This window comes from Equus asinus, chromosome 10 (assembly GCF_041296235.1).
Source record: "Equus asinus isolate D_3611 breed Donkey chromosome 10, EquAss-T2T_v2, whole genome shotgun sequence".
NCBI lineage: Eukaryota > Metazoa > Chordata > Mammalia > Perissodactyla > Equidae > Equus > Equus asinus.
This window is the reverse complement of record NC_091799.1, coordinates 20,512,295-20,536,445: the sequence shown is the minus strand read 5'-3', so window position 1 is coordinate 20,536,445 and position 24,151 is coordinate 20,512,295. Positions and strand designations below refer to the sequence as shown.

The following is a 24,151-nucleotide window of genomic DNA, read 5'->3' as shown; positions in this document are numbered from 1 at the left end:
GAGTTCAGAAACTTTGAGAATGGGTCCAATGATTTGTGGAAACTGCCCTGATAGCTGCTGAAGCCGAACTAACATAGTTCATAAGAATATGGAAGAATGTATACCCTCAGTTCCATCTGATTCAAGCAAAGAAATATGCTAAACTATAAGATCTTAAAGATTTTAAGCCATTAAGGAACTGAAATACCTTCAAAGACATAGGCTGCTTTCACAATGACCATTACTCAGATCTGTGGTAAACTACTATCTTATGAAAAAACTCAGTCTCCTTTTCATGTATGATTAAGAACAAGATAATTTCTGGAGAAGATAGAGTAAAGGGGATCCAGGCACGGAATGACATTCCAGGAGCAGAGCATGATACACTAGAGCATCAAATGTGATACATATTCCCTTCACCCACTTCCCTAAGACTATGTTCTTAACACTTACCATTTCCTTTAAAGGCACATACTATGATCATCATGGCTACACAGCTAGCTAGCACTCAACCCACTCAGCTAGCTCTTAGCAACCAAGAGTATTCGAGACAGGAATGATAAATACAAAGAGAAGGAGAGGCTGGAGTCACAATTGGACTTTTGTAGCAATTCATCTTACAAACTAGAACCACTTACGTCTACAAGGTGTCTAAATATTCAGCTCTCTTCCAATTAGAATTTAGCCTTTGCTGTCACAGGACTACATAAAGAAGTTGCTGTTACCAATGGAGTAAAGTATATCTATGTACCACAAAGGCACAGAATCTGAGGCTCCCAGCATCTAAAAGTCCCAATCAAGAAATTCCCATTCTAGCTCTTTGATACTTACAGAACTTGGGTTTCCACTCAGATTGTTTATTCCACTGGTAAAGACTCAATATCATGTGTCTTTTGCTTTTTCTTTGTTCACTGAATATCAAAGTCAAGTGAGAAAGAGATCTGGCAAATGTACTCAGAACACATTAGACAGTTGCATCAAAAAAGAAGATCCCAATCTGGTCATCTGTTACTATGACCTAGATTTTGGTAGAAGTACCTCCACTTGGCTTTCTAATAGCATTACATTTTGTCAGGTTCACTTCTCTGAATAATCCTATATTACTAGAACAGAACAATTTCTTCAGCTTGGCCACTTAAAAGCTTCTAGGTATACAGCTCATTCATTCAAAGGATATGTGTTGAGTGCTTAGTATACGCCAAGCCCTGTTCTAGGCATTGGATACACAATAGTAAACAAAACAAAGGTCCTGTCCTCGGGTATTGTAGTCACAAAGACTTGAATCCAGTCTCAGCTTGAGCACTCACAGACTATGTGACCATAAACAAATTTGCCTCTCTGAACCTCAGATGCCTCCTCTGGGGGAAAAAAGAGAAAATAATATTATTTCACAGAGCTATTGTGAAAACTATATAATGTTTGTCAGTATCTAGGGTAGTGCCTGGAACACCATAGATGCTCAACAACAGTAGCTACAGTTTTACAAATAGCACATATTACTATTATTCATCCTGCTTTCATATCCATGTATATGAAAATCACTCTAGTTTTTTAAAGTAACAGATTTCAAAGGCTTAAGTGTATCTAAAATATTTGTTTCAGGTGTTAAGAGTTAAGCAGAATAAGAGCCATTAATGTATGAAATGTTACTTCTGGTTATTAAAATGCTCCTGGCTGTATATGCTAACCACAAGATAGCAAGGATATATGAGAAAAATACTTTGAAGTTGGGAATGTTAATGGTGAAATGGATCACTGCACTTAGACAAATTGCAAAGGGTAGGGCGCTTTATCTCTAGCAGTATTACTATTTCAGCCAATTTAACCAGAAATTGTATAAAAGAAACATATCTAAAAGATTTAGAATTTCAAGTCTACCACAGCCATCAAGAAGGGCAAAGAAAGCATGTCTTTCCTCTAAAGTTTATTATAAAAGCCTTATAAAGAAACTTCTCTGAAGGCAAATTCCTGGGTGATTGCAGTGATATACTTCATGACTTATTTTATCATCTTATAAAAACAGGATGCTTACTGCACATAGACTAGAAAGCACAAAAACTGTGAAGACAAAAAGTTACTCATAATCCAAAAGAAACAGTTATTCATAATCCCACTAAAGGTAACCATTGTCAACATTTAGTAAATTTCCCTCTAGTCTTATTTTGCTGTTAATTAATTTAATAGTGATTTTAAAAATACTGGGAGTTTTTCTGTCATTAGACATGTATTACTTGATCTATATGTAAAATCTAGATAAAGAAAAAGATAAAGAAAATTGGTCACCTATAATCCCACTCACAGAGAAAATCCGTTAATATCTTAGTATAGTTCATACACAATAGAATCAATTCTCTATATATAGTTTTATTTCCCAATTTGTTCACTTATAGGCATTTTTAAAAATCATTTAAAATGGCTTTTTTAGATACCTAGGTGGTTTCCAATTATTCTCTATAATAAATAATACTTTGGTGAACACATGTATACAAAAATCACTATCCACATTTCTGATAATTTTCTTGGGCTGACCAATTTTACTCTCCTACTAATAGGGACTGATAGCACCTGTGCCACCCTAAGCTCACAAACACTGAGAATGCGCTATATATAATTAGCTGGTACCCAAATATAATAAAGTTTCTGTTTGTTCAATAATGAAAAAAGAAGAGAGTTTTAAAGGAAAACTCAAAGTGAAACAAGGACAAGAAAGAAGAATTTCCCTAGTAAGATAAATTATACATCCCTAAAAATGCTAGGCAGTTGATAGAAATCTTGAAAACCTTCCAACAGGCCACAGGAAGTTTAACATAAGGTTCCAAAAGTCTCAGATGTAAAAACAAATGAGAACAAAACAAAACAAAACAAAAACACTCACTGTCTTGTGGCTGTGTTTCGCTACTCAGAAACAATGAGCTGAATCAAGAATCAGTCCTACATGACATGGAAAACTGTACTGACAAATTAAGATGCACAAAAATCATTATTTTCACATCTGAATTATTTTTAAATTTTAGAAGTGAGCAGAGTATTAAATATGGATATATATTTTTTGTTTCCCATACGTAATAGAAAACTCTATAAATTCTTACAAGGCAATAAGATAACCAAGAATATAATTTATTCCACAAACCTTTTTTGAATGACAACTTTATTTCAGGTACTTTCATGTATAAGAGATCCAAAGTCATTAGGAGGAATACTTTCCTCAAAAAGCTTGCCTTTAGGGGGCCAGCTCCGTGACGCAGCAGTGAAGTGCACACATTCCACTTTGGGTGGCCCGGGGTTTGCCGGTTCGGATCCCACGTGCAGACATGGCACCTCTTGGCAAGCCATGCTGTGGCAGCGTCCCACATATAAAGTAGAGGAAGATGGGCACAGATGTTAGAACAGGGCCAGTCTTCCTCAGCAAAAAGAGGAGGACTGGCAGCAGATGTTAGTTCAAGGCTGATCTTCCTCCAAAAAAAAAAAAAAATCTTGCCTTAAATGTCCTTCACAGTCTGGCACTCTCAGATCATGTAACATTTTCCCTGTCTAATTGTTGAAATATCATATATCTCAGGCCTTGGCTAGAAAAAGGAAAATCTTTCAGGACATTACACTGAATGATCAACTTAGAAATAAAAGTTTCTTAAAAGAGGGGGGGAAACCCCCAAAGTCAGTTAATCCAATTTAATAGATTCCACTCATATGGCTTCATATTAGCATACAGCAATGTTTACCCAAGTATCTATAGTCAAGAGGAATTCAAATACTGACAAGAAGAAAAAAACTTCTTACTTTCCACAAAATAACTAAGAAAATTTCTTTCATTTTTTATTTATTTGTAATTTTCCCTGTAAAGCCTGCTTAATTTGAGTCCTGGGAGAGAGATTTTTCCTTAAGAGGAATAATACCCCAGGTTTCCTGCAGCTGTTTGAGAATATAAGCACCATATAGAAGAGAAATTGTCACAGTAACTGCATGCTCCAGAAATGAAAGCTGATCAGCTTAGTGTGAAAGATCAGATTTCTGGTAAAGCTATGCATCTGCTAAAAGACTATGATATCTGCATATACCTAATGTGTTTCAGAAATACACCCTCCCGGAAATAACAGCAAATAACATTTATCAAGGTCTCCTACACATCAGGCCCTGTGCAAGGCTTTTCTCGACCTGAATCTGGTACTGTTATTAGCTCCTATTTAATTGATGAAGATATTGAAGCTTGGAACGAAATGACCTGTCCATTGTCAAAACTGCTGGAAAGAGCAGAGTCCAGATTTGAACAGAGATGATAGCAGTGTGATTTTTTAGGGTTTGGTGGGACTTTTTCCTCCCTTTAAAATTTTCCCTGTCAGAGACTAGGTAAATTTTTTTCTGCTCCTAACTTTGAAAAAGCCAGTTTCAAAGATCACAAGAATATGGAACAGTATAATGCAATTTTATATATGATAAAAATAGATCTCTGGATGTCAGCAAGAACATAGTCTAAATTATGCATCAATCTCTAAAAAATAGCTAGGTATCATTTACTTATTATGCTTCAAGTTTCTAGAAAAAGTAGAAAGGACTATATGATCTCTTAAAAAAATTACTAAAGTATAAACAGTATAATTTGAAGAAATATATTCAGTGTTTGCTTAAAATACATTAGTTTCCATTGCATCAATGCTCTGTGCTAATATTTTAACGTTGTGTAAAAGAATATATAATATCTTAAATGAATGGTATCTCTGGATTATCATATGTGAATGTGAAAGCACTTTGTAAATAGTAAAGCAAAATTATCATTAATGCTATTTTAAGGCACTTGTTCTGAATTAAAATAGTTCCTAGAAACTCTCGGTCACTTTTTTTTTTTTTTTTTTAAAGATTTTATTTTTTCCTTTTTCTCCCCAAAGTCCCCCGGTACATAGTTGTATATTCTTCCTTGTGGGTCCTTCTAGTTGTGGCATGTGGGACGCTGCCTCAGCGTGGTTTGATGAGCAGTGCCATGTCCGCGCCCAGGATTCGAACCAACGAAACACTGGGCTGCCTGCAGCGGAGCGCGAGAACTTAACCACTCGGCCATGGGGCCAGCCCCTCTTGGTCACTTTTTGATAAGAGATGAGTAGAAATCACCAGATAAGATCCTTAATTTTGGGCAGACCGCAAAACGTGGAGAAAAAAGCACCTACAGTAAGATAACATGGGTTTAATCAAAGCTTCATTACTAAATTTCTACCTAAAATTCTCTGAGCCTCAGTTGCCTCAACTGTAAAATGGGAAAATACTAAGCTCTTGATATAGCTAAATGAGAGTCTTACATGAAAAAGTGCCTAGTGCCCAACACAGAGGAGAGTTCCATTACTGTTAGTACTCTTCCCCTGAGGGAGCTGTTTTCTTTCTAAGAGACAGAGTTCCAAGTTTGCTGGTGGATATGGCCTAAACAGAAACAGGGATTGCACTGCCTAAAACTTGTGGCTGGAAATCAATTGGCTTTTTTTAGCAGGCTTGGGATTGGCCTTTTGTTATTCATTCAGTCAGGTACTTTTTTATCAAACATTCAAAAACAGTACAATTTACTCATTCAACAAGTCAGTGAGCACCTCTTCTGCAGCAAACTAAACACGAAAATGCCTTAAACCTGCCCAAAAGGAGCTCATAGTCTAGTAGTAGAGACAAACCTTAAACAGATACCATGGTGCTCTAAGTACTACGATAAAGGAAAGCCCAGGATTATGGAAACCCCAAGAAAAGCACTTAACTTGGTAAGGGGAAGACAAATTGGAGGAGGAACATCTGAGATGAATCTTGAAAGATAAATAGAATTTGTAGGAAAGTAAAGAAAAAGATAAGGAGCTTTTCAGGCATAAAGAACAGCATAAGTAAAAGCACTGACATGCGAGACCAAGTCGTATATTCAAGAAACCACATGTACAATGTGGCTGGAGCTCAGGGGAAATAGAGAAGGTTGATAAGGTAGGTAGGGGTTTCCTTTGTCAGGCTCAAGCTGTGAAATTCATTCCAACCCTACGTAGTAATTCACTAAACTTGTGTAAAGAGGGCGACTTCAATCCCATTTGAGAATCTAATGTGCTAGTTTCCCCTCAATATGACTAGCTTTTAAAAAAACCAAACACTTGGTTTTGTGATGGGTATATGTATATATCTAAACACTAGTTACTTTCCATCTAACAGTTAGAAAACAGAGCTTGAGAAAAGTTATCTGAACTGGGTAATTACTGAAGTATGTATAGCTGTGCAAGAAGTACAGACTTTTCTGGTAGACTTTTACTTTGTCGATTCATAGGACTGAATATATAGCAGGCCCTCAATAAACATTTATTGAATTAAATTACAGTGAGTGAGAGAAATCTTTAATGTATTCTTTTGTTAAAGAGTCAAGTGGAATGAAGACTTTAAAATAAAGAAACTTCTCTATCTTTTCTTCCCCCTAGCCTTTCCTTCACATGAATTTGGCCAACATATTTCTTAAGATTCCTTTGTTTATTTTCAGATCAGACTATTTTGAGTTGTTGAGAAAGGTCTACAGAGCTAGGAAATGGGAATTCTGTATTTTATTACTAAATTATTACATTCTGACATTAAGTCTCCAAGCTAGCTCCATGCAGAGGCAGCTGACAAACACAGCTTCAGTAAAAGTCCTGATTCATTCATGATTCACTGTCAACAAATACTGACTGGGAACATGAAACAGCATGATCAAGGAAAAAATTCAGAGTGGATAAAGCAAAGAGCGTGTCTAGTTTGAGAGCAATGAAGAAACAATGTGGCTTAGGAAGTACTGTTCTTAGGGCCCAACAGTGAAAGCCCATGTCAGGTTAAAGCATTTAGATTTTATCTAGAGCTAGTCAGGGTATCAAGTTTTCAAGCAAAGTCACATTTGCATTTACCCACTGGCTGAAAGATGAATTGGAGGTAGGTAAGAGTGGAGGCAGGGAGACCAGTGGAGCTGTTGCAGTTGAAAAGATGATGGTTTTGACCACAGTGGTGGCAGTAAAGATGCAAAGGTTGTCACATGCTACAACATGGATGAACCTCAAGGACAGTATGCTAAGTGAAATAAGTCAGTCACAAAAAGACAAATACTGTATGATTCCACTTATACGGGGTAACTAAAGTAGTCAAATCCATAGAAACAGAAAGTAGAAAGGTGGTTACCAGGGGCTGGGAGAAGCGACAATGGGGAGTTGTTTAATGGGTTCAGAGTTTCAGTTTTCCAAGATGAAAAAGATCTGGAGATCTGTTGACCAACAATGTAAATATACTTAACACTACAATCCTTTCACAATCCTACTCCTGACCCAAAGTATTACTGGATTGATGTGACTCCTTCCAGATCTTTGCTGTAAATACACAGGGAAAAAAGTCATTCTTTACGGTTACTCTTAAGTGCCTAACCCAAAGCCATTAGCTAGAGATGGTATTTTAACCCAAGTCCTTGAGTTCTATGCTTCCCCTCAAACTTTTAATTGAAGCTATTGCCTAGCCTTAAAAAATATTAAATTTGTTTATTCAAGTGTAGAAATACAGTAAAGTATACTCATCTCAAATGTACATTTCAATGAATTTTTACAAAGTGAACACGCTAGTGGAGCCAACACCCAAAGCAAAATGTAGAACATTTCTAATACCTCAGAAACCTCCTCTGTGCCCTCTCTCAGTATTATATCACTCTAATAAAGGTAACTACTATTCTGACTTCTATCACAACAGATTAGTTTTGCCTAATTTTTACTTTGATATAAAGGTAAACTCATACTATGTAATGTTTTATGTCTGGCTTCTTTTGCTCAACATTTTGTCTAGGAGATTCAGCTATGCTGCTACATGTTGTGAGAGTTTGTCCTTGTGATCACTGCCATATAGTGTTCCATTTTATGAATTATACCACAATTTACTTATCCATTCTACTGTTTGTAGATATTTAGTTGTTTCCAGTTTGGGACTATTACAAATAACGCTACTATGAACATTCTTGTACATGTTTTTTGGTGCATACTTTATCCATTTTTGTTGGGTATATGCCTAGAAATGGAATTGCTTATGTTTAATTTCAATAGATATTACTGAAGAGTTTCCAAATGTGTGTATCAATTTACACTCTACTTCTGCTGACAGAGGTTGAGTGTTCCAGTTGTTCTCACCAACACTTTGAATAGGCAATTTTTTTGTTTGTTATTTTAATTTTAGCCATTCTGGTGGGTATGCAATAGCATATCAATGTTTTTTTTTTTTTAATTTTTATTTTTCTGTTTGTTATCTAGCGATGTTGAATACCTCGGGCCAGAATTTGATAGATATTTGGGAGGCAGACTTAACAAATCTTAGCGACCAACTGGATGGAGAGAAAGTCTAGAATGACAGAAAAAGAAAAGACACTTAGGGAAGGAGAGAAGGCATAGAAAATATATTCATTTCTGAAACCATTTAGATTTGGGTTTGCCAATGGGAGTGAGTGAGATGAGAGACTCAAGAGTTGACTGCAACTACTGAGACTCAGCAGGACATATAAATGTCCTCACAGAACAAATAATTTAAAATAAACAAAAATCTTCAACACTAACCATATCTTAGATGGTAAAGAAAATAAATTTACAATCCTAAGGAGACAAGATAAAGATAAACTAAAGTACAGTATTTCAAAAATAGAACCTCACAGACGCTCCCCACTATAATTTCCAGGAATCCCTGTGGAGATAATGGAAAGAAATCCATAAAGAGTGATGAGTCCCAGCAAATGGAATTAAAGAAAAAGTCAAAGCCTTAATGAAAGGCAAGTTCACTAAATGCCAGGATTTCACGAAGACATCAGTTAGACAAGAATCTCTCGTCTTCAGACAAGAAGGCCATCTCCGACACCTATCAAGTTTCTCTACTGTGAGAAGATGAAGAAGAAAAGCAAGGGTCATGATATAAGGATGAGGAGGAGATGTGGAACGAGGCTCTGTCCTCTGAGACTCACCTCATCACTGAATATCTAGCTAATTACTGCTTCCCATCAAGTATGACGTGATAGTTAAGAGCTTGGGATCTGGAGTCAGGCAAACCTGTATTCAAATCCTAACTCTGATCCTCCTTAGCTATTTGACTTTAGGGAAGTGACCTCCAGCTTCAGTTTTCTCATATCCAGAATGAAACTAATAGTGACTATCCACAGAACTATTGTGAATATTAAATGAAACAATACAAGTAAAGCCCTTAGAACAATGCCTGACCCACAGTAAGTGGTCCATAAATGTTAGCTGATGTTATCATCTGTAAAATGGGACCAATTCATACACCCATAAGATTGAAAAGAAGTAAAATGACACGTATAATGCCTAGCTAACAGGAGGAACTCAAATGGTGGATATTATTACTCCCTACTTTTAGGGAACTCAAACTGAGTAAGAAATGGTATAGTGCACTGATTAAGAATAGAATGGGTCTGGATCTCCTAAGTTCAAATCATGACTCTGCCACTTATTAGCTATGTGATCTTAGGCAAGTTATTTGCCTCCCTTTGCCTTCCTGTTTTCATCTGTAAAATGTGAAAACAGTAAGTACTACCTTACTGAGTTGCTGTGAGGATTAGACAATCCTTCTTTTGAGTGCTTTATACATAAAGCCTCGCAAACAAAACCTGGAATGCAAGTGCTGCATAAGCATTAGCTGTTCTTATTTTAACAGTAGCAGTACATATGTTTTGTCTGAGACTGGTTTGTGTCAAAGAAATGGGGAAATAAGTTTGGACAAAAGTAATTTAACATTCTTCTTATGGTTAAGAGAAGCCCAATAGAAATATTCATGTACTCATCTGCAAAATTGGGTGTGGGGAGAGGCTGAAAGAATAACAAGTTATAACACAGGAACTATATCACTACTTAGTAAATGTGACCTCATCTGTCCAGAAATAGTTATGAAAACTAAAATGTGCTTTCTGGCTCTGCCCAAACTATGCAAACAATTCAGATGAAGACAGCCTTCCACAGGGAGAAGGAAATAATTTTTCCTACTCTTTACCTTACAACAGCCTGATAACCAACATAGCTAGAGGGACGGGTGCATTCTCACACCTTTTTTATAAAGGAAACATTACTTAGAGCAGAATAATCAATTCTGAAAGCCTTCTTAGGATTGTCTTTCATCATTGTACTAGTATTTCTTTTCCACACAAATCATCATCCCTGGGCAAGTGAGAAGAGGTATCTGAAGAGGCAAAAAAGCAAGCAAGCAAGCATACTTTAGAACTGAAGGTAAATCCCATGCTTGTTCGTCAGTCTTGAGGATTGGCTTCTGTAGCTGACTTACAAAGTGAACAAAATACTGAATTGCATCAGCAACAAATAAAATCAGTCAAGTGTAATTTATTTGTTTAACAGTCTGTGTCTCCTACTGGACTGTGAGCCTCTGGAAAGATCTTATTCACGGCCAGCATCTAGCACATTGCCTGGTGCACACAGAAGGTGCTCAATAAATGGTGATTGAATACAGTCAGTGAGTACCTCCTCCTTGTGCAAGTTACTACGTTAGGTGCCAGAGAGCCCATAATGGTTCCCTGATGTTGATGCCAAACATTTTAGACTATTTAAAAATTAAACAAGGCCAGATTTGGTTAAGGAGTTGTAGCTGCAGTTGCACCTGCTCTCATCCCAAACTTATTCCCAACTGCAAGGCTACCCTCCTGTGCATGCCTGCAGCAGCAAATCAAATATTTGTCTCAAATGATGGAGAGCCACTTCTCATGCAATGCTGGTATAGTGCTCTTTCTGCTCAGCAAAGGAGGCAAACTCCAGAATCTTTGGTCATAAAAACATGACACTTAGCAAGATCAAGTGCTGAGTAAGCCTGGTACCATTCCAAATAAAGTCTTGCCATCGAGAATTTTGAATTTAGGATGCCAGACTCAAGAACATCTGGATTTGCTCCTCTGGCTTCGAGCTTTCTCAAAGAGAGGCCAGGAAAAAGTACGCCATTGCCAGTATGTTTATGTGTAACTGCATACTCAAATACTGTACTTTGGATAAGAGTCCAAGACTTGGCAAATGGATGGAATGTAGCACAAAGAAGTTCCTGAATAGAGAACCGTGCAAAGGGAAGGGTTTCCTTGCAAAACATAAACTAGGTTAGGTGCGAACTGCCCCTCTGTCACATTTTGGAAGAATTCACCCAGGAACATAAATACTTGGGAGTTAGTGGCGGGAAAATGCACAGAAATATGTAAGCAGCAAAACAGCATCATTCCTCAGAATGCAGTAAGTTTATCAAACAATAACTCTGTACCCTTCTCAAAGAGATAAACGTATGCGATTATAATTTGGTATATACAGAAAAAAAATATTGAGCTGTGGACTCTGGCAGACAGATGGTGTTGAAATTAAACAGTATGAGCTTTGGCAGCTGCACTATGTACTCTTTCAAATTCTTACATCATTACTCTGGTAAGGGCCCTGTACCAAGTTGGCATAGGTTCTAATGTGGTTTGGAGAGAGAATTTCTTGCCTTTTTAAAAAAGATGACCTACAAATAGCTGTTTTTCATTCAACAAGGAAATAAATATTTCCCTTTACTCCAGATTTTGCTCTAAAGGACAAAGCCATATTGCCAAGTTATTAAGAAACTGTTAGAAATGATTCTGAGATTTTAAAGACCACTCAATACAAGCTCTAAAAAGACTTCTAAAACAGTGCATCAATGTCTCTTAAAATAGTGCTTATCAAGTTGTGGCAATAAAGAGTCAGTTATAAAGAATGATAATTACCTTCATTTTTATACTCTGACATTGGTAGCTTAAGTATCCTTTAGAGGCCAACAATGAGGAGCCCTCCCTACTTCAGCCATGAGAACTTGGACAAGTTACTTGACTTCAGATCCTCAGTGTCCTCAAATGCAAAATGAAATAGTAACATCACCCTACAAGACAGTTCTCACAATATCAAGTACACGGCAAATCTTCAGTAAGTAACAGAAATGCTTATGACAGAGAGAACCTTTAAAACTGGTGTTTAATTAGAACTTCCGTATACTTAATAGAGCTAAGTGGTCTGACTTTTCTACACTCAGATTCAAGAAGGGAAAGAATTTACATATAAGCTGGTTTCAAGATTAAGACTGGATTCATCCTCTTTCAACAAGTCATACCAGAAAAACAAGACTTCATTCTCTATACCTCTCCAGTAATAACCAAGAAAAAACACAAAATTCCAAACATGAAAAATGGCAGGTTAGGGCCAGCCCCGTGGCCAAGTGGTTAAGTTCACACACTCCGCTTCGGCGGCCCAGGGTTTCGCGGGTTTGGGTCCCCGGCATGGACATGGCACCGCTTGTCAGGCCACACTGAGGTGGCGTCCCACATAGCACAACCAGAGGCACTCACAACTAGGTTATACAACTATGTACTGGGGGGCTTGGGGATAAGGGAAAAAAAAAGATTGGCAAGTTGTTAGCTCAGCTGCCAATCTTTAAAAAAGAAAAAAGAAAAATGACAGGTTAAAGAAGAAGGAAAAAAAAACACCTTTATCTCTCATAAATTAGATAAAATTTGACATTTAGAGTAATAGGATTTTTCTTTCATTTTTATCACTAAATATTTCAAATTTTCATAAAAACAGTGATAACAGCAAAACGAACCACGACATATTCAACAATGATCAAGATTTTGCCACATTTGCTTTGGATATGATTATTACTATTTCACTTTTTGAGATATAATTTATGTAAGGTAAGGTGAACAAATTTTAAGTTTGAAGAATTTTTACATATGTATACCTACATGTAACCACCACCGAGAACAAATTATGGAAAATTTATAGCAGCCCACAAGATTCCCTTCTGACCCTTCTCCTCACAAAGTATCTATTATTCTGAACTCAGCATTATTTTTCACCTATTAGGTTTTCCTTTTCCCATTAATAATCAGATCTAGCCTTTACTTCTCTGTTTTCTTAAGCAGTTTGCCAATGTTTATTTCAATCATACATATTTTGGCCACACTGACCCCATTAAACAGAAGGAGTTTATGTAAGATTCTTAATATCAGTAGTTACAGTAAAAACAGGCAAAAGACCTAAAAACTGTAGTAAAAAAAGTTTGCAAACTTAGAATGCAATAAGCTCCCTAACATTTTTAAAGGGCAGAAAACTGAGAATGCCAGCGTCAAAGAGACTAAAGGGAAAAGTGAAATTCACTCTGATTTAAATAAATCTTAGAGAAAATGCACTAGAGAATTTTTTTAATAAGAAAGCCTGTAATCAGCATACATATCTAAACCACTTTTAAGAGAATATTCAACTGAAAATTTAAACCCTTAATATGTTAATTTTTATTGCCTGTCAGTGTCTGAATAAACCGCACTCCAAGTCTATTTTCTTTAAAGTTCACAAACATTTTAAAGCCATGCTCCCATGCCTAGAAGTTAATATTCTTCCTAAATGCGCCAGAACCCTACAGAATCTTAGCCCCAGTTCACACACACAAATTAAAAGAATGCCCCCAATCAACAGCTTTTGAGATGGAGAAAAGTCCTAAGTTTGAAAGATATATATCACCATCCTTCAGTAACTGTATAATTTAGTATTTCAAGCAAATGACACAAAACCTAGTTGATCTGATATATTTAGCAATATACACCACTGTTAAGTTAATACGTTTTGACTGGACAACATATGACTGTAAATTACTTTGGTACATGCAAACCAAGCACAATCAGGATCAGCTGGAGAACAGTGGAGTGGGACAGAATACCTCAATGCAGTGACAAATGCAATAACCACTACCTTATCAAAAGGGTTGTTGGAAGCATTAACTAAGATAACGCAAAGAAAGAGTGTTACTTCTCTCACCTCATCAGAACTCTTTACTCCCTTAGACTTACATGAACTGAGCTATGATTTGACAGAAATGCTCTCTGCTCACCTCCATATCCTGGAGTAGCACAAATAAAGGTTCTACTTGTAACAGCCCAAACTTTGATGAATTCATTTGTGTAACTAAGTATCTCTCAAAGAGTTAAGAAGGAAACTTTCAGATAAATTCCTTTAATCAATTTGTTTTCACACAACCTAGTTAAGATTCCACGGTGGAAATAAAATTTTGAGATTGTAGTAAGGAAGAGTAAGGAAGCCCCAAAGGGAAGAAAGAGGTCCAGTCCTAAGAACTTCCTAGAAACAAAAAAGATACGCTGAGGGCATACTAAGAAGCAAAGGTACCCAATCTGCACACGGCTTAAAAAAGAACTAACTACTCTTCCTCCTCTACCCAGATCTCAAGTTTCCACTCAAGATGCTAGCTAAGCATTTAGGGTTAGCCCCTTATATAGATGCTACTCTTCAAATAACCTTTTTATAGAGACTATACAAAAATAGAGTAATTATCACAACGGGCTACTTCTGATCATTGTTTATTTTGGAGGCTAAGTAATCACCTGCCAGTTACTGGCTGTACTGTGACTAACATCTTATGGAGGATGCTCTGATGTCCAAACTGATTTATTAAGCTGTAAATTGACTGTCTCCTATGTTAAAAAGACTAGCAAGCTGGACTTTTACAACTTTCTTCCATCTGCCTTCACTAAAAAATAAATGTAGTATCAAGTCAGCACCTCCTCCCCAATTTTCTTATCACAGAACCATCTCTAAGAAACCCAAGAGAGCACTACTTAATCAACATTAGAAATATGAACAAAAATGTTCATATTTTTCATTGCTTTTCAAACTCAGAAGTTGAAAATAAGACATCCGACTTCCCCCCCAAAATAGATGCACACTGCAACTTCTAAAATAGACTGATTATAAGGTTATTATTCACATCTCAAAAGGAAATACTGAGTTTATTTAAAAATTAACTTAATATATTTAAATGATTTTTTCATTTTATACACTGTTTAGATAAACAATGAATTAAGCAAGAGACACTTACAGTTTAACATAAACATTTATCAAGTGCCTGATACATATCTAAACAAACTATCTCTGTTCTCACTGAGTTTACATTAGAGCAGGAAACATACGTCTTGCACACAATTCTGATACAAGGTACATCATAAAAAACACTATAAAACCAAGGAGGAAAGAAGAGATACTGGGGAAAAATCTGGGAAGACTTTAGGATGAATCCGGCACTAGGAAAATAATTAATTTTACCTATCCAGATCACATTGCTTTCACTCTTCTGAGCAATTAGGCATTTACTGAAAAGTTTATATACACTATTAATATGTATAAATATGTATCAGCATATAAATATATAAATTTTATCTATTTATATATACTTGAACATATATATACTTATATGTATGTGATAGATACATATACTGAATATATATTTATACACACGTGTGTGTTTTTATATATATATATAAAAATCACAATGCCTCACATGGAAAGGATGCTCAAGAAAAGGAGGTATTTACTACAAATACCTACTTAATGCTGAATCCTATGCCAGGCACTACTGACCTCTGCATCTGGACACTGCTCAGTTGTTGTTTAACTGCTTATTTTCTCAAGATCATAAAAGAGCAAATGCCATGTGATTTACTTCTTATCCCCCCCAATGAGAATAAAACACACATAGTAACCATATTGTCCAATCAGTATCTGTTAAATAAATTTAATCAACTTAGTTATAAAAAGATAACTTTGAACAGAGGGACCAGCAACTCAGAAAATATATGGTGATTACCCTGAGAACTTAAAAAACTGAGTTATAAGGTTTAGAAGAAAAAAAGAAGTTGCTAAATATAACAGTTAGGCAATCCACATTGATTGATCAACCTTTATTGAGCTCCACTATGTGCAAATTCTATGCTAAATACTATGCTAAGCCCCAGGAGGATGCCAAAACAACTGCCAGGGACTGTCTTCTCTCCTATAGCCTACTGTAGCCCTATGAGTCTTAACTCCGAAGGGATCAGGGAAGTTTCCATCATTTGCTCAGGTTTCCTAATTGGGCACCACAGCAGTGGTTCTCAAACAGTGGTCCACAGATGTCCCCAAGACCCTTTCAGAGAGTCTGCAAAGTCAAAACTATTTTTGTACTAATTATAAGACATTATATTTGCCTTTTTCACCATATTTACATTTGCACTGATGGTGCAAAGCCGATGTTGGGTTAAATTGCTGGCCTTAGCACTAATCAAAGCAGTGGCACCAAAATGTACTGACAATCATTGTATTCATCACTGCCACACACTCGGGGAGGGGGACAGGGGACATTTTAACTTGAGAAGGTCCTTGATGAAGCAAAGATTTATTGATCCTATTAAATCTTGACATGAGTACACAACTTTTCAATATCTTGTATGACAAAATGGAAATACACATAAAGCACTTCTATATACTGGTTATCTCAAGGAAATGCACTATGAGCTATTATTTGAGTTGTAAACTGAACTAGCCAATTTTTTCATGGACTGCCATTGTACTTGAAAGAACAACTAACAGAAAATTACAGTTATTCAGACTTGGATGTTTGACAGATATTTTCTTGAAAGTGAACAAAGTGAGCATGTCATTTCAAGGAAAACAACTGGCAGTATTTGTTGCCAATGATAAAATTCAAGGCTTTAAACAAAAATTAGAATTTTGGAAAATTTACATCTGCTTCTGTGAGCTTCATGGCTTCCCAATATTTAAAGGTGTTTCCAATGAGATTAAGTGATGATATTAACAAAATTGATTTATTTGATATTATATAACGAAATGTGTCAATATTTAGAAAACCTGCATAACTCAGTAACCAGTATTTTCCAAATGTCCAATATATGATGTTACAAAATCATGCATGGGTCAAAGATCCATGTAAAGTGTAAGACACACCAGTGGATTTTAATAGAATAGAGTATGAAAGCTCACTGACATGGTTTCCAATTCCACACTGCAATTAACCTTTAAGAAACTATCAAGCAGCGCGATCTGGTATAGTATCAAGGAAGAATATGCACAATTATCTGAAGAAACTATTGAAATTCTCACTTTTCCCTATATATCTATGAATAGAGGCCAGATTTTCTTCAGACACTTCAGCCAAAACAACATACTAAAATAGACAGACTGTAGATGCAGATATATGCAGATATTAAAACTCAGTTATCTTTTATGAAGCCAGACATTAAAGACAGCCGCAAAAATATAAAATAATAATACCTTTCTCACTAAGTTGTTTTGGGAAAATATAGCTATTTTTAGTTACTTTTTATCTTAAAATGTTATTATTTATGTTGAGAGTCAGCCTTGATGGCCTCGTTGTTAAAGTTCAGCGCACTCCGCTCCAGCAGCGCAGGTTCAGTTCCTGAGTGTGAAACCACACCACTCATCTGTCACTAGCCATGCTGTAGCAGCAGCTCACACAGAAGAACTAGAAGGACTTACAACTAGAATGTACAACTATGTACTGGGGCTTTGGGGAGGGGAAAAAATTGTTATTATTTATGTTGATAAGTAATGGGTTTACTATTTTTATTTTAAATGAATTAATAAACATATTTTAATTTCTCAGTTTTAATTTCTAATACAGTAAAAAATGAGTTATAATCCACAAAAACAAAAGCTCTTGGGAACCTCAATAATTTTTACTAATGTAAAGATTTTCTGTGTGGCAAGAGATCTTAGAGATCCTGAATTTGTTTGTCTTTGGTTGGTATAATCTTTTTTGTATGGAAATTGAAGGCAAATATAACATAGCCAAATCTTGAATTTGGGTCTCCTGACTTCAATTTTACATTCATTCTACACCACAATTCCTGTATTCACTAAGACAATGGTTTAGAAACCCCTCATCCATTCTTCCAGTAAGCAGGAAGTTTAACCAAATAATTCACAATAACAACAGTAACTTAAATTTGAATGTTATGTGCCAGGTATTTTTATATTCCCTCTTTATTTAATTCTCACAATCCTGTGATATAAGTACAATTACTTACTAACCTCCATTTTGCAGGTGAGAAAAGAAGTTGTCAAAAGTCACATGGTTACTAAACGGCAGAGCTGGGATTTGAAAGTAAGACTTCTAAGCAGAGAGATACATCAGCAAAAAAGCTTTCTCCTAATTGCCAATCAAAACATTTGTGTGTTCACCAACAGCAGCATTTATGGAAATAGAGGACCTGTGATTCTGGCCCAGTATATCTTCAGATACAGACAGAACAAAACACTAGCCTGAAGTATGACCACACAAATTCAGTTCTACACGAGAATGGCAAGAAAACAAGCAAATAGGGAGATATGCTAGATATAACCAAGCTGCCTCTTTTCCTTACCTATACAGTATCTCTACCATCACCCATTAAAAAGAAGTGACAGGAGTCAAGGGTGAAGGATTAGTAACTGACATAAAGCTGGGGCAGTGAAAACTTTTGGCAAGTGTTCTCTAAACTATATCTCCTCTCCTATGCAAACTAACACCCAAGCTGAGTCCTCCAGGCTTTATCATACTAAGGCTTGACAAGAACCATCATTAGTGCCCAAACTCCACTTTTTCCAGGCTGATGACATCTGTCAGGCCTTGATTCCTGGTGCCACTCCTGCCCGCCAACTCAGGAAAGGCTTCCATAATGCCTTTGCTTTTTTGAAATACCTCAAGACACAACGCGGCAGCTGACGCCAACTCCCTCCTGAGGATGGACACTTGGCCAGGAGCCCAAGCTGGAAAAGATTTGGAGGTTCTTGATCTTTACTGAAATCATTCCTACCTTCTCACTAGCAATTAAAATAAATTCCTCCCCAGAGAGCAGGCAGAGGTTCTGCAAATGTCTTCCATCCAGTGGTAGTGACATTTGATTAGGGGAAACCGTTAAAGCGTAGCAGCAGCTGATAAATGTCAGAGCCTTCACAGAGTTTTGATCACGTACAGGGTATTTCTCATTTCATACCATGGATAGTTTTTAGGCCAACACCACTCAACCTTGCTTACTTAGTCAAATGTTTCAGGTCAACATACCAAATTCAAGTCAATGATCTGTTTGCACTAGTTCTGGGTGCATCCCTAAGGCTAAGAAGTTTGACCGGCCAGGCAGATTGACTTGAAGTACTTTGCTGATGGCCAATAGGACATCAGCAAACTTCTGCAAAAGCACGCTTTTTCATGATGGAGAAGCAGTGTGGTATAAGTAAACACACACACAACACATGCGCACACAGAGTCAAGGATTTCAACTCTGACCCGCTGTGTGTCTTGGGGCCTTCATTTCCCTTCTAAATGCATTTCCTCACCTGTTAAAGAAAGATCTTAGGCTAAATCAGAGATTCCCAAATGTCCACAAAATGGGTACATCAGTATCCCCTGGGGGCTTCTGAAAACTACAGAATCCATTCCTAGAGGATCTGATTTACTAAATCTAGGGTGATGCCTAGAAATCTGCATTATTAGCAATCCACATTTCCCACCACCACCACTTTTAATTCTGATGCAAAGTCACATGAGGAAATGATTAGACTAAATGACCTCTAAGACTCCTGATAGCTTTGAAAGTTATAAAACTATAGACCGAAACTTATTTTCTAATACTTTCATCCAAGAATTTTTTTTCCCTATCCACGATTAGCATTCCTACTCAAACATCAAGACTGTCCAAGTTCAGGTTAGCAATGGAGACAGAAGTGCAAAAGCAATATGTGAGGTATTAAGAGCTTAGCCAACTTTGTATACTACTATTTCATTTATGAAAGTATGAGGTAGATTGAGCATAGCTTTTCTAGAGAATATACATTCAAAAATAAAACTTTCTAAGACATATTTTGCAAGATTCAACCATTTGCTGTAAATAGCCAAGAAAAGCAACATTTAAAGAGCATTTTCCCTAAATGCTATGAATAACTAAAAAGCTAGCTATGGAATGAGTATATCTAATTACCTATAACTTAAAATGCCTTAACACAAAGCTGGAATCTACCTAAGGTAACAATAAGCTTTACAAGAACAGAGATCAAGTTTTTAAAGCATAAACTGCCATATGATTAAATTTAACCCAGTAAACTAAAATAGGTCAGAGGAAGAAACACACAGTCTCATATTATTGATACATCTTCAGGGTTTCATATTGTAAAAAAGGAAGGATTGAGTGTTTGATCACTGTTCTTATTTATTTCATTAACTGGTGGCTGCAAAACATATGCATTTTGGCTCTAAAGGACTTTTAAAATCCCTGCCAACACTTTTCACACACTGCAATAAAACCCAAGATTCTCTCCAACTTGTTCCTTAATTCCAATGAATATTAGCTTCTGCATGATTTTGGTTCCTATTTCTTTTATGACTTTATATTCCTAACTCACTTATGTACTCACTTATTCAGGTCAGCTGAACAACAATCCTTGGAACAGTTATTTAGAAGAGTTGTTCAGGGGCCAGCCCCGTGGCCGAGTGGTTAAGTTTGCGCACTCCACTGCGGCGGCGCAGGGTTTCGCCGGTTAGGATCCTGGGCACGGACATGGTGCCACTCATCAGGCCATGTTGAGGCTGCGTCCCACATGCCACAACTAGAAAGACCTGGAACTAAGATATACAACTATTTACTGGGGGGAATGGGGAGATAAAGCAGAGAAAGAAAAAAAAAAAGATTGGCAACAGTTGTTAGCTCAGCTGCCAATCTTTAAAAAAAAAAAAGGAGCTGGCCTGGTGGCACAGCCGTTAAGTTTGCGCGTTCTGCTTCTCGGCGGCCCAGGGTTCACCAGTTTGGATCCCAGGTGCGGACATGGCATCACTTGGCATGCCATGCTGTGGTAGGTGTCCCACATATAAAGTAGAGGAAGATGGGGAGGGATGTTAGCTCAGGGCCAGTCTTCCTCAGCAAAAAGAGGAGGACTGGCAGTAGTTAGCTCAGAGCTAATCTTCCTCGGGGGGGGGGGGGCAGAGTTGTTCATTGATTAAAGATATCCTGTGAATTAATTTAACATGGAAAAATGAAGTCTTGCTTCCTGTGAGTTTGCAAAATAATCTAAAATAGTAATATCTCAAACATATGCAGTCACTGTAACAAAGGAATGGAGAATTCAGATGGCCCTCAGAATATTTTGATAGGGTTTGAAATATGTGTCCCATTTGAGGAGAAATATTGCCTTTGGCACTATGCCAATTTGCTACCTCAGTGAGTTGGCTTACCTACCCCCTCTTGTCTTCTAGACTCATCTAAAATATCTGAAGTAACCTGATATAAATTTGCCATGTCAAACAGTAAAATGTTCCAAGCTATTGAGTTTAAATTTCTATTCCTACCTCTCAACTCCTTGGTAAAACCTCAAGCAGGCTAAACATAAGAATGACTAACAATTCCACATACAAGTACAATTTTTGATATATTCTTTTTTCCCCTTCCTAACATCCAAGTAAACACTCTGAATTCAGCAGGCTCCTTTGTAAGTACTGTCTGGAAACAATACATTCTTTCAGCCAAACTTAAAGCCAGAATTAGTACTCATAGTGCTGGGATCAGATCCAAACCAATGGTTGCTGGAGATGTGGGGGGAAGTGGGAAACTGTTGCAAAATAAGATAGATAAATTCATTCAAATATTTGTGTAAAACTTCTCATCTTCTCATCTAAAATTTATTTTAGAAATTCTAATTGTATCAGCAGAAAGTTACTAATTAATAGTTGGTATCTGTAATTAGTACAGAACTTGATGAAGTCTAAATAACTACTTTTCCAGGGACCATAAGGGTCTGGTTATCACTGTCCAGTTATATCTCATAGGTTATGCTATAGAGAAAGGTGTGACTAAATGATGGTGACAGTTTGCACTACTGCTGGCAAGTAGTCACTCCTAATAAGATGGAGATCAAGACTTCCAAAAGCAGCAACATTACACCACTGACAAGACTAGACTGTGAAATCTTCGTCTACAGCTCTGGTCACAACTTCTTAACTTGAAGTTCAGGGGGAGGCTATGGATGGGTTCTCGGATTCCATAACCGAAACTGCTTTCAAAATTTTGTTTTTATGTGCACGTATGTAGGGAGAGAATCCACGGCTTTCCCAAGAGTTTTTAATTACACTACTTAATTTAATCGTTACGATCAATACGAGGTAGGTACTAATACTATTATCATTTTTACAGATTGAGGAAATTGAAACTTACAGGACACAAAAACTTTACCCCAAGTCACAAAGAAAATGGTAGACCATTAATTTCAAAAATGTCTTTACAACACAAATAACATAAGTACATATACAATAACAGCTAATCAGAGATTGTTTGAACTATAAAAGGTTTTCACACTAGTGTGTATGGACTAGAAACCAAATTCTGGGCAAAACATGCAATTTTAGTTAGTAACATGTAAATACTAGTTGTAAATAATTTTAACAATTTAAATCATTTGGAAATAACATATAAAAACACACATAGCTTTTAATGTGTGTCGAGTGCTATTTCACACACTTGACATCTATCACCCTCATTCAGTCCTCACATCAGTCCTATGAGGTAGATACTATCCTTATCTCCATTTTATAGATAAGGAAACAGAGAAACAGAAGGGTTAAGTAATTTTGATTTGCCCAAGGTCACATAGCTACTAAGTTGCAAAGTCAAGATTCTGGCTCAAAAGTCTGTGCTCTTTACCATGCTATAATACTGCTTCTCCAACCATTTAACACATGAAAATTTTAAACTATGGTCACTTTAAAGGAAAAAAAGAGAAAGCCAAATAAGAATCTAACTGGGAAGAGTCTATTATGGTAAGGTACTTCACTGAACCAAGACCAATGAGAAAAGAGAGACCCAGCAATTACATTTGCATGCTACTGTCACATACATAACTTCACTTTATTTTCACAGCCATGCATGCAGGAAGGGCAAGTACCATTTGTCCCGCATCTTAAAGATGAGTTAACTGATGCTCTGAGAGGTTAATCTCACTTGTTCACCATTACCTGAACTTTCCTGCCTGTAGGATTTCCTGTGCAGAGTTCCTCTATTGGAATAGCTTTCCTTCTCTGTCTAGTAAAAATGCAACTAAACCTTCAAGGCCCAGATCAGATGTGACCACTTAGACATCCCTTTTCTGGCACTCTAGGTAGAATTAACCCATTTTTTCTCTGTTCTCCCTTAACATGGTTCATACCATTCTGCCAGCACAGTGATCATCCCCTTTATTTGTCTTTGGCTGTGTCTCTGTCTAGTTGCCTGGGTAGACACTAGGCTCCATGATGGCAAGGGTTATATGTAGGACCAAGAATTCCTGGGATTCTGCTGCTGAATTAGGAAAAGGATGAAGCAGAACACTAGCAGTTTGGCGAAGAGGAACATGGATTCATGCTGATGTGCTGTTGTCATCTTTAAGAATTTGTCCTCAAGGCTAGCAGTATGACCCCAAACACTTCTAGAGATGTTCCCTGCGTAGTCCTTGGGAAGCATCTGGGCAGACAACCACCTCTTCTGGGAGTCATCTGGGTAGTGACTGCTCTTTTATGCTACTAATTCCTCAAATATATTGTTTTACTGAGTTTATGCTTCTTGTTTCTTTCAAGTATATCAAGAGGCCTCAAGAGGACTATGAAAACATTTACATCTCTAAGCTGGAGCAAAGCGGGTTTTAATATTTTATATATTGAATATTTATATACCTTTGGAAAAGGAAAGAAAGGAGGTAAGTAAAATAATAAGGGATGGCATGGTGAGTTTTGACAACTAAATCAAGAATTAAATAGTTGGACTAATTTATTAAATGCGTAGCTTCTATAACTCTTGGTTAATTTAACCCTTAACTTTTTTAACCCTTAAGATTTTACCCTTGCATTGAGTACATAAACCTCTTAGCCAAACTCATTTAAAAGACCCAATGTGTGCTTCAAATTTGCTTGATGATAAAAATTTAAATTAAGGACTTAAAGCAAATCAAAGGAATGAGGATGATGATGGCCTTTATTGCCATGAAATACATCATTCTAGAAACCTACCTTTCACTCTTCTCTAGTTTTTCAAGTCTATGAAAAACATTCTTCTCAGAATGCCATGAATTTAAGCAATGGTATTTTGTAAACAAGTAATGGTTGGGGGTAGCAGAAGTCAGTATTTTTTTTTAAGTCTGAATATTTATCCAAATGGTATAAGACACTGACATCTCTTCATATTATCAGGCCAAGGGGAAGACCGTTTAACATAAACCCATTAAAGAGTTTCTAAAATATCACACAGTAACAGTTGCTTGATTTTTTGTTGTCGTTTGCACACAATTTACTGTCATAACACTAAGAACTCAACAAAGCTGGC

The 24,151-nt window shown here is 36.7% G+C and overlaps 1 protein-coding gene and 1 long non-coding RNA gene across 5 annotated transcripts in view; one reads left to right on the top strand and one right to left on the bottom strand.

Annotated features, from left to right (window-relative positions):
* Positions 1 to 24,151, bottom strand: part of NR6A1 (nuclear receptor subfamily 6 group A member 1) — a 217,287-nt gene that overhangs the window by 121,745 nt on the left and 71,391 nt on the right. The gene's annotated exons all lie outside the window — the stretch shown is intronic.
* The window catches only part of LOC123289294 (uncharacterized), a 54,181-nt gene that overhangs the window by 7,143 nt on the left and 22,887 nt on the right, over positions 1 to 24,151 (top strand). The window contains exon 2 of the long non-coding RNA XR_006533138.2: positions 23,410 to 23,528. This is a non-coding gene — a long non-coding RNA (uncharacterized lncRNA). The remainder of the gene's footprint in view (positions 1 to 23,409; positions 23,529 to 24,151) is intronic.